This window comes from Trachemys scripta, chromosome 6 (genome assembly GCF_013100865.1).
Source record: "Trachemys scripta elegans isolate TJP31775 chromosome 6, CAS_Tse_1.0, whole genome shotgun sequence".
Lineage (NCBI taxonomy): Eukaryota > Metazoa > Chordata > Testudines > Emydidae > Trachemys > Trachemys scripta.
Window position 1 is genome coordinate 27,436,687 of NC_048303.1, and position 17,780 is coordinate 27,454,466.

Sequence of the window (17,780 nt, forward strand, 5' to 3'; positions counted from 1 at the left end):
AATATATTTGAAAATGTAGAAGACATCTGGGTCACCTGGGTCACACATGGGTAAAAGAAAATGCAAAATTCTAGGTGTGTAATATATTATTGCTACAAAAATAGATATAGATGGGGCTTCTCTGTCAACCACATTCAGTGCAAATTTGCTCATTTTTTGAAGACATTTTTCCTAACTGCCAACCCTTCACATTCAAACTGGGATCTAAAAATCAGGCTGCCTCTTACATCTTCTCCAGTAATAAATGTTCTGAGTTTGCAAAGTAGGTGACAATGTTGTAAATGCACAAGACAGACTAGCAACCAGCTTCCATTTCCATGGCTATTTTGTCTCTGCAGTGCTAACAGAAGTGAAACATTCCTTTTGTCAGGAAAGGCAGAAGCTACTTCTCAAAGACACGTAGGGAGCAGGCACATTGAGTTAGAATGTGCCATTCTGCAGACTTGCTTTTCAGATCACAACTTCATTTTAACACAAAACAAGGAAGAAATTCAGGGCAACTGAGCTGTGCTCACTTACACCTGGACTGAATTTGGTCCATAAATCTTTTGCTTAAGAGTTGAAGGGACCATCTAGTCTGACCTCCCATATGTGACAGGCCATTAAATTTCACCCAGTTACCCCTGTATTGAGGCCACTAAGTTGTGTTTGATGAAAGCGTAACTCACAGCTCTCTTCTGTGCCCTCTCCAATTTTTCAACATACTTCTAAATTGTAGACAACCAGAACTGTACATAGTATTCCAGTATTGGTCTCACCAGTGCATAAAATCACTTCTCCCTTCTCCTATTCACTGCTCCCTTGTTTATATATCCAAAGATCGCATTAGCCCTTTTTGCCACAGCATCTAACTAGGAGCTCATATTCAGTTGCTTATCCACTATGACCCTTATCATCCTTTTCAGAGTCACTGCTTTCCAGGATACAATCCCACATTGTAGGTAGGGCTTGCATTCATTGTTCCAAGATGTATAACTTTGCATTTGGTTTGTATTAAAGTGTATTTTGTTTGAATAGGCCCAGCTTATCAAATGATCCAGATCGATCTGTCTGACTGCCCACTCCTCATCATTATTCACTACTCCCTCAATCTTTGTGTCACAAATTTGAATTGAATTGAATTGAATTCACAAATTTTGTCAGAAGCAATTTCATATTTACTTCCAGATCATCGATGAAAATGTTGACTAGTGTCAGGCCTACTACTGATCCCTGTGAACCCAGTAGATACACTCTGATTTGATAGTGATTCCTCACTGATGACTATTTTTAAAGATCTGTTACCCATTTTTTCTCCATTTACCATATGCTTTATTGATGTTGTCTACTGTTAATTTTTGTATCAGTATGTCATGTGGTACTAAGTCAAATGACTTACAAAAGTTCATTACATCTACGCAGTTATCTTTATCAACCAAACTTCTAATTTCATCAAAGAATGCAAGAGGGTGTGTCTTGTCACCCACAAATTATATTCCTATTAGGGCTGTTGATTAATTGCAGTTAAATCATGCTATTAACTCAAAAATTAATCACGATTAAAAAAATTGATTGCAATTAATCACACCGTTAAACAATAGAATACCAATTGAAATTTATTAAATATTTTTGGATGTTTTTCTACATTTTCAAATATTTTGATTTCAATTACAACACAGAATTCAAAGTGTACTGTGCTCACTATATTTTATTATTTTTTATTACAAATATTTGCACTCTAAAATGATAAACAAAAGAAATATTTTTCAACTCACCTCATAAAGTACTGTAGTGCAATCTCTTTAGCATACTAAAAGTGCAATTTACTAATGTAGATTTTTTTTTGTTAACTGCATTCAAAACTGCACTCAAAAACAAAACAATGTAAAACTTTAGAGCCTAAAAGTCTACTCAATCCTACTACTAGTTCAGCCAATCGCTAAGAGAACCAAGTTTGTTTACATTTATGGGAGATAATGCTGCCCGCTTCTTAATTTACAATGTCACCTGAAAGTGCTTTGGCCACCATTTCAGAGGACATGCTTCCATGCTGATGATGCTCATTAAAAAAAGAAGCGTTAATTAAATTTGTGACCGAACTTCTTGGGGGAGAAGTCTGTCTCCTGCTCTGTTTTGCCCACATTTTGCCATATATTTCATGTTATAGCATGCCATACATGACATACATGACATGTTATAGGTGATGACCCAGCACAAAGTTTTACATTGTTTTATTTTTGAATGCAGTTTTTTATACGTAATCCTACATTTGTACGTTCAACTTTCATGATAAATACATTGCAGTACTTGTAATGGGGGAATTGAAAAATACAATTTCTTTTGTTTTTACAGTGCAAATATTTGTAAAAAAATAAATATAAGTTGAGCACTGTACACTTTGAATTCTGTGCTGTAATTGAAATCAATATATTGAAAATGTAGAAGACATCCAAAAATATTTAAAGAAATGGTCTTTGATTATTGTTTAACAGCGCAATTAAGATTAATGTTTTTAATCTCTTGACAGCCCAAATTCCTATTCTTTAATTGTATTAATTGAATCCTGTATCCGCTTTTCCATTATTTTGCCCAGAATTGATGTCAGGCTAACTAGCCTGTACATAGCAGGGTTATCCTGCTTTTCTTTTTTGAATTTGGCATAACATTAGCAGTCTTCCAGTCTGCTGGAATTTTCCTGATATTCCAATATATATTAAAAATTAACATTAGTGGGTCAGACATCTTCTCAGCCCGCTCTTTTAAGATGCTTGGATGCAAGTTATCTGGGTATTCTGACTTAAAAATGTGTATCCATGGTAGATCTTATTTAACATTCTCCTTGGTTATTAATGGACTTGATAGTCCTTTATCATCCTCATGATTTGAATGCATCAGCCTGCTTCATTTCAAATACAGAACAGAAATATTTATTGAACACGTCTGCCTCTTCTGCATCATTATTAATAATTGTATATCTCCATCTAGTAGTGGGGTTAGACCATTGCTAGGATTTATTTTATTCCTAATATGCTTAAACTCCTTCTTATTGTCCTTAGCCCTGCTAGCCATTGATTTTTCCCTGATGTTTTTAGCTTCCTTTATTTTTTTTTTATACTTCGTAACTTCTAATTTATAGTTGATATCTTTTCCCCTTTTTCCATTTCTCATATATTGCTTCTTTATTTCTAATTGCTGCTTTCACTTCACCACTGAACCAGGGTGGGCTTTTAGACAAAGTTGTCCTCTTCAGTGTGGAACATGGCTTTTTGGCTATCGAATAAACTCTTTGAATACTAAACACCTTGAATACTGCATGCAGATGTGCTTGCCCCATCTCAAAAAAGATATATTGAAATGGGAAAAGGTTCAGAAAAGGGCAACAAAAACGATTAGGGGTATAGAACGGCTTCCGTATGAGGAGAGATTATAAGCCTGGGACTCTTCAGCTTGGAAAAGAGGCAACTAAGGGGGGATATGATAGAGGTCTATAAAATCATGAGTGGTATAGAGAAAGTAGAGAAGGAAGTGTTATTTACTCCTTCTCATAATACAAGAACAAGGGGTCACTAAATGAAATGAATAGGTAGCAGGTTTAAAAGACACACAAGAAAGTATTTTTTTCACGCATTGCACTGTCAACCTCTGGAACTCCTTGCCAGAGGGTGTTGTGAAGGCCAATACTATAACGGGGTTCAAAAGGGAGCTAGATAGATTCATGGAAGATAGGTCCATCAATGGCTATTAGCCAGAATGGGCAGGAATGGTGTCCCTAGCCTCTGTTTGCCAGAAACTGGGATTGGGTGATAGGGCATGGATCACTTGATGATAACCTGTCTATTCATTCCCTTTGGGGGACCTGCCATTGGCCACTGTCAGAGGACAGGATACTGGGCTTGATGGACCTTTGGTTTGACCCAGTATGGCAGTTCTTATGTTCTTTTTTCTTAAAGAACACCCAATATTTATTCACATTTTCTGTCTAATTTTTTCCTCCTGGTCAATTTCACACATAATTTTCCTCAGCTTTGAGAAATTAGCCCTTTTAAAGCACCAAATATACCTATTACTAGATGTAATTGTCCTCTGTTTTTCCCTATTGAATTAACCAGGTCACTAACACTGGTCTCTAGCCAACCACTAGCTGCCCTGCCAGTAATTAATTCATTGTTATACATCAGAATGAGGTTCAAAATAGTCACCTTATGTTGAGTGAAACATCTTTTGTGTTAGAAAATTATCATCCATAATTTTTACAAACTGTAATGATGTTTTACTACTGATAGACCGCCAGCAGTTGTCTCCCAAACTGAAGTTCCACATTACAACACAATTCCTCTCCCCCCTCCCCCCCAACATTTCAGGCAGGTGCTTAAGGAGTAACTCATCTGATTCTCTAGTTTGATTCCATCACCTGTAGGATATCTTGCAAGTACCTCCATCCTGGGCTTTGTTAGCACATTGATCCATATGCATTCAAGATCCTGTGGTTATGATTCATCAGTAACTCGAAAACAGGCAGTGGTGTCTTTAATGTAAATGTCACCCCCACAGTTCTTTTACCCATTCTATCCTTCCTGAATAGGTTAAAACCAGTGTTTTCAACATTCAATCATGTTGAATTTTCCCACCAGGTTTCAGTAATGCCAATTATACGAAATTTGTTCTCATTAATGAGAATTTCCAATTCCTCTTGCTTGATACCCAGACTCCTATCATTGGTATATAAGCAACTGAAAAATTTTTTCTTCTCCTCACATTCTTTGTTACATCAGTTCCATTTGTTTGTGACATGCTGAGTCTGAGTTTGTATCACATTTGCCTTCTTAGCACCCTCCCCTGGATTTTTTGTTTAATGCCCTTGTGGCTGCTCCAGCTGGTCTCCAGAGAAGATTTGCTCCCCTATCTGTGAGATGCAGGCCATCCCTTTTGTATAGCCCCCTCTCTCACTGGGATGGCTCAATGTTCCACAAAACTAAAAAGTTCAACTTCACACTAATTGTGTAGCCAATGGTTCACCTCCAGGATTTTCTGCTTCTACCTTCTCTTGCTTGTGGGACTGGAAGACTCTCTGAGGAAACCACTTGGAGTTTCCTTTTCATCAGCTCTTTTCTAAGATCTTTGAAGTCTTCTAGAATCTGTGTAGTTCCATGTGATGCTATCATTGGTTCCAGTCATTATCATCATCAGTGGAGAGCTGCGAGACAACTGCATAATCCCATCTAATCTTCCAGTAACACCACGTACTTCACTCCAGAGAGGCTGTTACCAGAAGATTTGAAACCAGTTATATTAAGCCAATGATGTTATTTAAAAGCAGTGTTTCTAATTAAAAACCTTTATTTCCAATTTATCTATTCCAGTATTAAAGGTTATGGCCCGCCCTAAGGGATATTCCAGGGAAAGCTGCAACTAGCTAACTTTCCCCTGAAGGACACGGATACAGTCCTCCAATCAAGAATAGGCAACAAGCAATAAATTCTTTAAAAACAAAAATCATATTTATTTAGAAGTGAATAGTTACAATAAAAGAGTAGAGATAGAGGTAATAGTGTTACAGTATAAACATGGAGCAGTGCAACAAATAAAGATACAACACTACAATTACAGTTTCAATTAACTCAATCACCTATAACAATATAATCATTTACTTAACACTCTATACCTTATAACAATTAAACATTTAATACTAAATACTTAACACTAAACATCCAATAAGTGCCAATCAGGCAATTATCAGACGGGTAGGAGATCTCACTCAGACCACAGACATCCAACTTTATTTACATTTGAAACCCATATGCTCTAGGATGTTAAATAGAAAAAGATTTTGTCTTACAGAGTCTTTTCTAAAATCCCTCTGAATCCTCTAGGCAATGGTCCTTCTGCTCGATCAGTTATGGGGTACGTGGGTTTTGCGGAGCATTGTCCGGAGCTGAAGTGTGAAAAGGGGAGACAGACTAAATTAGTCCAAACAATAAGGTCTACTGATATAACTCAAGGACTGTGTTAAGGCCATGTCTGCTAAACAAGAGAAGTGTGGGACTAGAAATCAATGAACCAAAATTGGTGTATTGGCTATTAGGTCTAATTAGTGGACAAAATAATGAGGAGATGGGCTACCTTTTGAGGTCCTTAAAAGAAAAGGTTTCTTGGGAAAATTAGAAGAAGTTGTCTGCTGGAGTGAGCTTCACCATCATGGCTGCCATGCCCACCATCTCTTGGGATTTTGACATCATTGGACCTTCGTCATCCTGAGATGTCCTGACTAGACCAGGCCAAGAGGTGACATTTCCACCTCTACTGGCTTTGGCTAAAGCCCAAGCACAATTTGTGATGTGACAGTTTGTCACCCCTTGTGTGTCTGTCCTTTTCCATCCCAACTTATTTCTTCTCTTTTCTGACCCTCTCTTTTTGCCTTCTGTTTAAAAAGCGTCTGGCTTAGCCAGCCAAGACTGTATATTTTGCAACACTACTGTAAGTTGTGACTAGAGAGGCAGTTAAAAGCAATGTCCTAAACAACCTGATGCTAGTACAAATTTGCCAGGTCTCAGAGTGGCTAATAAGGTCATGTTCTAGGCCATTGTTTTTCCAGCAGTGAGGTTGCAAATGAGAATCAACACCAGATGCAGAAGCTGCATTTTTGTGTCCTTGCTGGTCTTTCCTCTCCCCTTTTGTGTGTGTATCATAGAATATCAGGATTGGAAGGGACCTCAGGAGGTCATCTAGTCCAACCTCTTGCTCAAAGCAGGACCAATCCCCAGACAGATTTTTGCCCCAGATCCCTAAAAGGCCCCTGCAAGGATTGAACTCACAACCCTGGATATAGTGTGTGTGTGTGTGTTTTTTCTAGGAAACAGGATTGGACTTTAACAGCAACAACAATAACCACTCCCACCCATCTTAATTAACTTTTTTTCTTTTCCTCAAAAAGGGCAGTTGTTACCCTCTAAAACTGTCAAACAAGGGTCTTATTATTCTGAAGACTCTCTACAGCAAAAGGAAAAGAGAACAAGGGATATTGTTAAAATGAAAGTCTTTCTTTAATACTTTACATTCCAAATGCTTTAATCTTTATTTCTCTTTCTGTTCTATATCTTTAACAAAAGGTTAAAAAGATTTTTAATGATGTCTGTCTGTCTGCTGAGGTCTCTGTATTCCAAACCCCGAACCTTGTTTAAAACTGTTTAATGTTGAACAGTGACAAGGTCACGTTAACACCTTTGAGCCCATATATTCTATCTAAATTAATACAACAGACACCCATCAGATACGTGCCCTCTAGCTTTCTCTTCCATTACTCCAGAGACAGGTACCTTTGTAGTTTAGTATAATCTTGCAGTTTCTGAAAATGATTCAATTCTTGTAGCCAGGTTGAATGCCTTCAAGGAAGTCTCGTTTCCCTAGCACATTATAGTGCAGTTGGAAGTGTTTAAAAGGACAATTTAAATCTGAAACAAACACAAATTATAAAGTTATACCAATGATTACCTATTTGAGAGAATCAGTGATATGCTAAGTAACAGAGTCACTGTCTGTGATTCCTCACCTGAATAATACACAAGACTATGAAGAGATGATTTGATGGATTGTAAAGATTCAAGGAGTGGCCACGGAGCATGGTCTAAGGGGCTGAGCACAGCCCAGGGGGAATCTTCCAAGTGTTAATCCTAGATCTGCCCCTGAAAAATGGGATGGTCCAGTGGTTAGGGCACTAGCCCAGGATCTGAGAGTTGGATTCAATTCCCTGCTCTGCCACAGAGTTCCAGTGTGACATTGGTCAAGTCACTTAACTTCACATAAAATGGGTATCATAGCACTGCTCTACCTCACAGGGGTATTGTGAGAATAAATACGCCAAAGACTGTGAGGTGCCCAGACACCATAGTGATAGAGGTTATATAAGGACCTAAGATAGGTCTATACAATTGTTGTTTGCATCTGGCAAGCAATGTTTTCAAATGTGGGTACCTAATAACCTGGGGATATTTTGGTGGTCCAGAGCAAGTATCTGAGAAGCCTATCAGCTGCAATGGACTAGACCAGATTTATTGAAGAATGAAGTGGGTCAAGACAGCTAAGTGACAGTCCCAGGATAGAGCTAGAAAAATATTTGTCTGCATGGAACTTTTTCTATAGTTTGATATTCTACTTTATTGAACAGTAATTGCACAGCTCCTTAGCTGACATGACGTGCTAAGTATTAGGATCAAAAATTGGTTTAATCTTAACTCATATTTTTATTTTCCTTTTGTGCTTGAACTTTTACTTTCTGTAATAAAGTATAAAGACATATCTGGAGATCAAAGAGACTAAGGGTTAGAGAGAGCAGGTCTGAATCTGCTCTCCCACTGAATTAAATTGGGAGTAACTTCATTGAAGTCACTAAAATTGCATTGATATAAAAATGGTGTATGTGAGAACAATAAAGCTTGCAGAGTATGCCATGTTTTATACACATGTACTTTTATTTACTCTTGCGCTCCTTCCACACACACTACACTCCCCCACACTAGTTTTTATACTTTTACAGGAATGGGTTGGAAAATGTAGGAAATTATCTGCTTACAAAATTAACTGGGCTACATGGAGTGCAGTGCCATTAGGAAGGTCTGACTATAAAAACCTAAGGTTTTTCCAATGAAATGGGTGAATATCTAAGAGTCATTATTACTCTGCCCTTAGAAAGTTCAGACATAGAAATTATGGGCCTCCTATTAGAGTTAAGTCCCTCGCTCTCTCTAATTGGAACAATCTGGTATTTTTCTCTCACCAAATCTCTCTCTCCTTTTCCTTACCTAGAAGGACAATTATAATTACAGTGAATGCATTGTACAAAATGCGCTATCTGGAGCACGGACCGTTTTTATTTTGTCCTCTGTACAGTACTGAGCACATTACCAGTGCGTTAAAAAAGTGTTATTTTGCAGCTCTTTTCTTTTGTTACTCCTAGGGCCCTGTGTAAAATGAAATTACATGGCTACACAAATGGCTTCATAATTTACCCTTATTGTAAATCTGTGGTGCATAAATCCACAAAAATGCCTACTTGTCTTCCCTTCCAGGCTTTTTCTCAGAGGCAGACAGAGGAAAAAGGCTGAATCACTGTCACTGGGGTAGAAGAAGGAAGATGACATGAAGAGGTGGTTGTTATCTGGGCTTAGAGCACTGCAGAATGACCATCTTCTTCTACTAAACCATGGATGAACAGGTCTCTCTACTCCAATAGGATTCAGTCTCTGCTCACCTGCACTTCTGACTCACTTGCACAGGGTGACAGATTATCCATGCCTCTTGGTATTGTGTGCTGGTAAGAAGAGATCATTCTGTGCCCTTTATATGAATGGCATTAGTTTCCAAAATGTATGATATTTATGTGACAAAAGACTGGTGAAAAACCTTGCCGTGAAACACCATGGTACAATAGAACTTATCAAGGTTCAACTTGATCAAATAGCAGTAGTTTCTGTTTATAAACCACCATATGAACAGTTTACATAGCCACCCAAATTTACCCTACCAGAAAATCCATGCCTTGTTATAGGCACTTTCAACAGTTGCACCACCAGCTGGGATACCACAACTATGAAAGCAGTGGGGAAGAAGTTGAAAAGTAGGTGGCAAAAATTGACTTGACACTGCTCTATGATTTCAAGGACAAAAATACTTTCCAAAGCACATGATGGAACAAGGGACCTTTGTCACCTCTGAAAATGCAGGCAAGGAACCTCAGAAGGGAAGTCATGGCCGTGTAGACCAGTGAAAATGACAGAGGCTGCACTACACTCCAGGAAAACAAAATACCTGCTGAGATTTCACTTCAGAAAGACTGACTGGGAAGGTTTTACTTTGAATTGGATGAATTCATCTGTAATATTATTCTGACACATGAGCACTCTGGACAATTTGTCTCCCTGGTATAGAAGGCTGCCCAAAAGCACATCCCTAGGAGAGGTCAGATATCATATTTATTTTGGCTTTTAGAACAAACAAGCCACCAATATAAGAGATATTCAGAATTGTTTGACCTGGATCCCATTTGGCTCAGGGAAATGTTTGAGAGAAATTAGAAAGGAGAAGTGAGACTACTGGAGGGAGCTGATTGAAACAACAAACCTGTCCCCTAAAAGCAAAAAAGAATGGGCCACCATTTGAAAGGTAAATGCTGGTAGACAACAATCAAAGTACATTGCCACAGTCTCTCCCAACCAAGTCTCACACCACTCATTCTAAATGGTAGACGAGCCCTCAAAGCAAAGCACAGAATGAAACAAGTTAAGCACTTTGATCACTCTTTAGAGACAGTAAACTCCACAATGGACAGCTCAACATTAAAGAGCTGACATTATCCATGAAAAGCTTGAAATGTGGAAAGGTAGTTGGACTTGACAGTAAATCTAATGAACTATTGCTTTGGGATGAGAGCAGTGCTCTCAAGTGCTGCTTGACATCTTTAACTCTTTCATGGAGACAATGCAGATAACCAGACCAAAGTGATTTCCCTACTCAAACCACATAAAGATACTTATTCTGCAAAGAGTTCCTGCCCAATGTCCTTATTCTGCTCAACCTACAAGCTATATGAGCAGATGATAATGGGTAGAATAACGCCAATAGTAGAAGGTTAGCTGACTGATGACCAAGCTGGTTTCCACCCAGGATGTTCATGTTTTGGCCAAGTTGTAAACTTAACTCAATACTTTGAAGATAGCTTCAAAATCTACAAAATTACAGGGGCCATGTTGTTTGATCTGTTAGCTGCTTATGACACTATGAACCACTGTGCAGTACTACTGAAATTAACAAGCATATTGAGAAATAGTGAGCTGGTCCAGATAATCTCCTTCCTGCTCGAGAATCAACATTTTTGTTGAGATGGATGGTCAAAAAAGTCAACAGCTTTCCCAAGGGAATGAATTGCCCCAAGGTTCAATGCTGTCACTCAGACTGTTTAATGTCTACACAAATGATGAACCAGATGATCTTTGCATTGCTACTCAACTGGAAACATTTGAGGACTTTGAGTACATTTTAACTGGCTCCCTGAGTGTACTTGGAAAATATTATCACTTGGCTCCTGAATGCCAACCCTACTAAGATACAAGTGTGTGCCTTCCATTTGAAACACCATCAGGCCAAGCAATCCAGACATTGTGGGATGGTATAATCCTTGAGCACTATGAATATCCAATGGACCTTGGAGACATTGGACTGAGCACTGACATTCAAAGAACACATCAAGAAGATGAAAAAGAAAGTGAACTTCAGGAATTCTGTACTCCAGAAATTGGCCAACACAAAATGGGCAGCTGATCTGAAAACACTCTGAAAACAAAAGCAAGTAGTCCTACCCAGTTTCTCAATTATTCTTTGCCCCTGTATGGTCACAGTCGAGCCATGCACACAAAATTTATATTGAACTCAATTCTATAGGATCATCAAAAAGACATTGAAACTGACTCCCACACCATCACTGTACTCCCTTGTGGAGTCTGCAACATCAGTGAGGTGGAATGCCTTCAGGAAAAAGGAGAGAAAAACCAGGTGCATGATCCAAGACATCCACTGCCCAAACACATCCCACCACCAGTCCTAAGAGGCTGAATTCCAGAAAGAGCTTTGCCTCTGAAAATCCACTACCTTAAAATACCACGGTAGATGGTTACAGAATAACAAAATGGTGAGAAATGCTGATGATCTTGGAGAACCTAGTTACATCAGAACAACTCCCTCCTGGTACTGACCTTGATCAAATACACTAATGTACTCTGAAACAAGCAAGAGCCAAGGTGGCAAAGACCAGTGACAATATGACGTAGTGGAAGCTGAGGAATCATAGAATCATAAGACTGGAAGGGACCTCAAAAGGTTATCTAGGAATAACCCCCAATGTGACTGAGCCTAGACAAATCCTTGAATGTTGCCTGATGCAGTGCCCCTTGTCAACACTCTGTACTCCTGAGGAACTATTCAAGTGATAGCACCAGGTGTGATAAGCTATGGTGATGATTGCTGATAGTTAAAAAGATCCAGGTAAACAACCTGAAGAAACTGAGGAAGTGCAAGGTCTGAAAGACCCTACACTAAACGGCTAAAAAAAAATCTTTCACCTTTCAAGGCTGAGATCAGCTGAAATCAAAATGATGTTACCACAGGATGCTACATGATATTTCTCAGTGATCCCAATACATATCCAAGAGGCTGCCAGGCCTCAGCAAGCATACCCCATATGTTGTCACTATGGCCCAGGAATAGTTGGGTAACAATGAACAAGCCTCTGCCTTATATTGACCCAGACTTTATCTGTATCAATGTGGGAAGGTGGAATTCTGTTCTCCAAGGCTCAGGAGTAAGGCTGATGGTGACACATCCAGCAAAAACATCTTACATGCTGAGATGTAGTTTCTCCTCCAGAGTGATTACTCAGGTCATTTGAACACTAATAATTAATAAGCTCATTCTTGTATAGCCTTTTGATCTCAATCAGCTTAAATGAAGGGTTTTTCTATTGAGAAGAACAAATCTCCAAAACACATCTTGACCCAAAACCAAAGTTTACCATAGTAAACTCCAACTAGGAAATTAAAATATTTACTTTCTAATGTTTCACCAGTTTTAGAACGAAGTCCAGTAAGTGGAACAAACCTGCCTTGGTTGGTTACTTTCCTGCTATTAGCCTGCTTTCTCTTGTTGTCTGTTTGTCCTGCCTCCACTCTTTCTTTTTCAGTGTATTCATTCTCCCTGCACGCATAGGCTGACAAACAGAAATCCAGGCAAGGAAAGTATGTACTATATTTCCTAATGTTTCCTCAGCCATTAGCAAAGGAAAAACTGGTTGACATTAAGAGCAGTTTAGACCTGGTATTTATGTTGTAAAAAGCAGTGGGATGGTAAAAGCTAATTAGCACAGAGGAAAAGTTTCCATATGGAACAAAGGAGAATTGCTGTTGGAGCTGCACTCTCCTATATTTTCAAAAATTCTTTCTTTTTTTGCCCATGGTTTATTATTTCTGTGCTTTTTGGGAAAGCTCTTTAGAATCTAATGGCAAATGATAACCTTTCTGTAGAGTTTATGAACTGTCCCATAGGATGTAATAGTTTGGGACCTTGGTACTTGAGAGATTGTGTCTCTGTCCCCAGGACATATTGTCACAGGTACAATCAGCAGAGATGGTCATGCTGGAGTCTCTTTAGTATAAGGGAAAGAGAAATGTTGGTAGGGTGTTATCTGTGAGGGCTCCTCAGTTTTGGGACTCCTGTCTCACTTCGCGGTGCAATTCAGACCAGAAAGGGGTTGTGTCACCAATTGCTCTGAAATTCTGGGGGTCTTACAGTGTTTTGCTGCTGTAACTCCTAGTCTGGAAAGCTTCTAGCCAGCCTCAAAGCAGGCAAGTCACACTCTGTCTATGTGCTAGTCAGCCTTGGTTCAGCAGCTCTGACCTCACTTGCCCGTCTACAGCCCCACTCTGGCTTCCACCAGCCTTGGTTACAATCAGCAAGGTGATCCCAACACATGCTCAGTTCTGAATTTCCCCCAAACCTTGTAGCCTGAAGTGTCTAGCCCAGACCACTCACAGAAATAATAAAGTTTGTTGCTCCTTTAAAAACACATTGTAGCTCATTAACTTAACTGGGGTAAATACACTCTGCCCTACAGAAACAACACTACGTTGATTTAAAGTAAAAATAAAACTAATTTATTAATAAAACATATGTAGGATTAAGTGAGTGCAAGTATAAGAAAGAAGATAGAAAGAGTTACAAGTAAAACAAAACAAAATATGTTTTCTTGTGGCTAAGACTTAATAAGTGACATTCTTTGTTCAAGGAAGACTTCGTACCAATCTTAGTCAGGACCATCCACAGAAGCACAAGTTTCTCTTGTCTCCCTAGGTGAAACAACATTGCCTAAGCAGGTTTCTCACCTATATTCAGTTTCCAGAGACTTAAACCTTCACCCTGTTGGTTGAAGGACCCATCTTTCTCAGCATGGAAGAGTTCTATTCCCTTGTGTCTGTCTCGTGATGGAGGCCAAAGATGGCTTCTGTCTTTGCTTGTGTCTTCCAGAGTTCAATGATCTTGGTTCAAGAGCCAGGGCAACCTCATGCTGTTCATCCCTTCCTGTGGGTTTCCCATGCCCTTGTAGGTAAATATGGCTTCTATTGTTTTGATTCTACCATGCTTAATTTACATAGGGGACAGGTAAATAGCCATGACATCCCCTCCTGTTTGGAAGAGACCTCTTTTTCCCTTTGTTTGGCCACAGACTGAAAAGCCTAATAGTAATGAATATCCATAATTCCTTATATAATGGTAATACATACATTTTGTGATGGTAATAATCACCAGTGTATAATAGGCTTTCATTGACACTTCACTCAATAAACTTTTATCAGACATTAATATTGTATATATTCAGTTGATTCAATTACTGATCACTTGAGGCTCAGACCTCCTGTCTTTATAGCCCACATAAAGTTTCTGTTCCCTGCTGGAAGCTGTCTCCTGCCCTTCTTGTTAGCTTCATACTTCGTTAACTTAATATGCAAAAGGACCTTCAATGTCTCTGCCTGATCACAGGGTTGGTCAGAGAAGCAAACACATTGCTTTGTCTAGGGTAGACCTGTTTTCAACTCCTCCTGACATGTTTGGTTTAAACATATTTTAGTCATAATTCTAGCATATATCCATAACTCTTAGTACACACCCCATACATATATCACATAAGAATATTAATGATCAGTGAGTTATTAGTCTTCCAACTGTGTATTGAATGCCACCTTTTTAGATACAGCTTGACATCAATGAATTGGGGTACAGTGAACTCTATAGAAACCTATAAAAGAAAATCATTCTCTATAGATACTTCAAGTAAATTCCATAGAACCCTAATTTCTGCATCACCTAATTATTTAATCCCCATTAAATTCTCTGGGAATTTTTCTTAAGAATATTAGGTCACTTTGTGAATCTTCTCTGCCAAGGTAGGACTGTAATGTATTGAATACTGTCAAGTATTTTTCCAAAAACAGACATGAGCAGGAACTCAACATTGTTTGTGAAACAAGTGGGTATGGTGACAGACGATCTGTGCAGCCATCTGCTTCTCTTCTATGTCCAGATCTATGCAAGAAAAGTTCACAACAAAGGAGTTGAATTACAGTAGAGGACACACAACTCTCACTGCAAATGAAATTTCTTGACATAATCAGTGTGTCTGGAAATGGTCTAGCCTTATGAACTGTCGAAGATGCAGTGTACACAATCTGAAATTTTCAGAACCACTTCTACATCAGCCACTGTCTAGAGGGTTTAGATTCTTTGATAACAGAATTGACAATAAGAAACATGCGTGATAGTCTCTTTACCTAAAATCCTGTCATCTGTACGCAGTCCTTTTCCTGCCTTTCATGGATATGAAAGGAAGTTGTGTGCAAGACGAGCAGTGCAAATTTATTAATTGGTTCACCGCTTCATCAATGAATATACACCAGCCTTTGTAAACCCGAGCAAACACCCTTACCAAACACTTCAGACAAACTCACTGGTAAAGATAAACAGTTAAACAAATGTATTGACTACAAAAGATAGATTTTAAGTAATTATAAGTGATAGGCAAAAAGTCAGAGTTAGTTACCAAAAGAAAAGAACATGTTAGCATGCAGTCTAAACTCTCAACCCTATTAGACTGGGTAACATCTAGATTAAGCAGTTTTTCTCACCCCACTGGATATTGCTGTTCATAGTACACAGGTTTCACCCTTGAAACCTGGGCCAGTCTCCTCTGTTGGAGCCTTCAGTCTTCTGAGTGTCCTTGTTGCTTGCAGCCTAGGTGGAGGCAGGAGAAAAGGCCAAGCATGAGGCCCCTGTGTTCTGTTTTATACCCTCAGTCCCATGTGCTTATGTAACCCACACGACTCCTTGGTATGATGCTTGGTCCCATCAAGTGGCACCAAGACTACTTAGAGAGAGATTAATGAGTCTGTTCTATGGCCTTAGCTAACAGGCATGTGGCTTTTAGCTCATGCAGTAGAGGCTCATGCATTTAGCTTCAGTGATCCCAGGTTTGATCCTGCTGACTGGGGTCTGTCGGTGTTACATTTGGAGAATACAAGTCCAGGCTGTCTGGTGAGCATTGCTTAGTCACAAGGTGAAGCAATACCCCGGTGTGTCACCTGTAAGTGAGTCATTGAATTGTAACTCCTCTGCTGGACAATGGCTTGTGATGTCCATTCAGCACCTACCCGGGCATTGGTTACCTCTTCCCTTTTCATTGCCTCTGGAGAGCTAGTATCTGGGCACTTCCCCAAACCATACAACACAATTCTTATAATTTCATATGCATATTCAGATAGAACAATGTCTTTCAGCAGATCATAACCTTTCCCCTGATACCTTACATGGCATACTTTATATGCAAGATCACAATTATATATAAATGAGGGATATGGAGGTTACAGGGCACTCTGGCAAAGTATGGAATGTCACAACAATAACAAATGACTTGATGTCAATGAGCAATAGATCTGATGCATAAACACTCTCAAAGTCCTATTATAACAGTAAACCTCCTTCAAGACAAGCTTTTTTTTCAAGATTTTTGTCAAGGTTTTCACAGAAGAAATGGGACTCTGACCATTGTGACACATAGTCCATAGTGGTAATGGGCAGTTATGAGAGAGAGAAAATAGAATAGATCAGAATGCTGTAGTCAGGAATGTAGACTTTAGTTGGCTGAAGTATACACAGGTCAATGAACCAATAACTTTGTATTTGAAATTCCATTCAACATGGAGTCAGTATTAAGAAAGTAGAGCACATTATTATCTTTTCAATTACTCCAAGCCTCATCCTGCTCTCAATTAAGTTAATGTCAAAATGTAGAATGATATCAGTGGGATTCAAATCATTCACACAGTAATCAGTGTTTGCAAGTGATAAAAATCATTTGTGATTCTCAGAAACCAATCAGACCTGTTTTAAAATTCAGCTGTTTATTACTAACCATTAGAAGAATATGGAATCCGCTCAGCATCTTGTAGTTTGTGAAAATTTCCTTTGAAGAACATTTGAGACATTACATTGTTTCTACATTATTTTTTGTTTCCTCACATTACTCTCCTCATTTCAGATGTATACCATAAATGCATGTTCTTCTGAGACCATATTTTACCCTTCACCTTCCGGTAAAGTTAGAATTTATTTAATCTTCATCTATTATCCAAAATCACTGTGTCCCAAACTAAACTCCATTACCAGTTATTTAATCTTCTCTTCTGCCACTATTTGCCACTTCATGACAGAGCAAAAGTCTGATGTAACACAGTATATGCTGCTAGATTCTTCTTTTTCACAGGTTGCCTTGTCATTTTTGGAATCTGCTAATATTCTATCTGAGGACACATGGAAAGGAATTCATGTTTTTATAAGAAAATTCTATTTCTGCTTGTTAATAGTAAGACCACACTACCTACAGTCTTTGAAACACAATGCATTACCTAATTCCTAAGCAATAAAACATCATCATTGATATCAAGGTTTGTCTGGCAGCTGATGGATTGGTCAAGGTTTCTGTAACAGTGGAAATGTCATAACTGTTCATAACTTAATAATTTGTATCTTTTCATTGTGATATGCAAAATGATACAATGTAGAATAACAAACTCCAACTGATTGTAGCCCTGATTTATATCTAATTTGCTGAGAACTTTCACTAGAGTTAATTATGTTTGCATAATGTTTGTATTCAAATGAGTTGTGTATTGTTCCCCTATGATAGGCGTATCTCAATTATATCCCCTTTA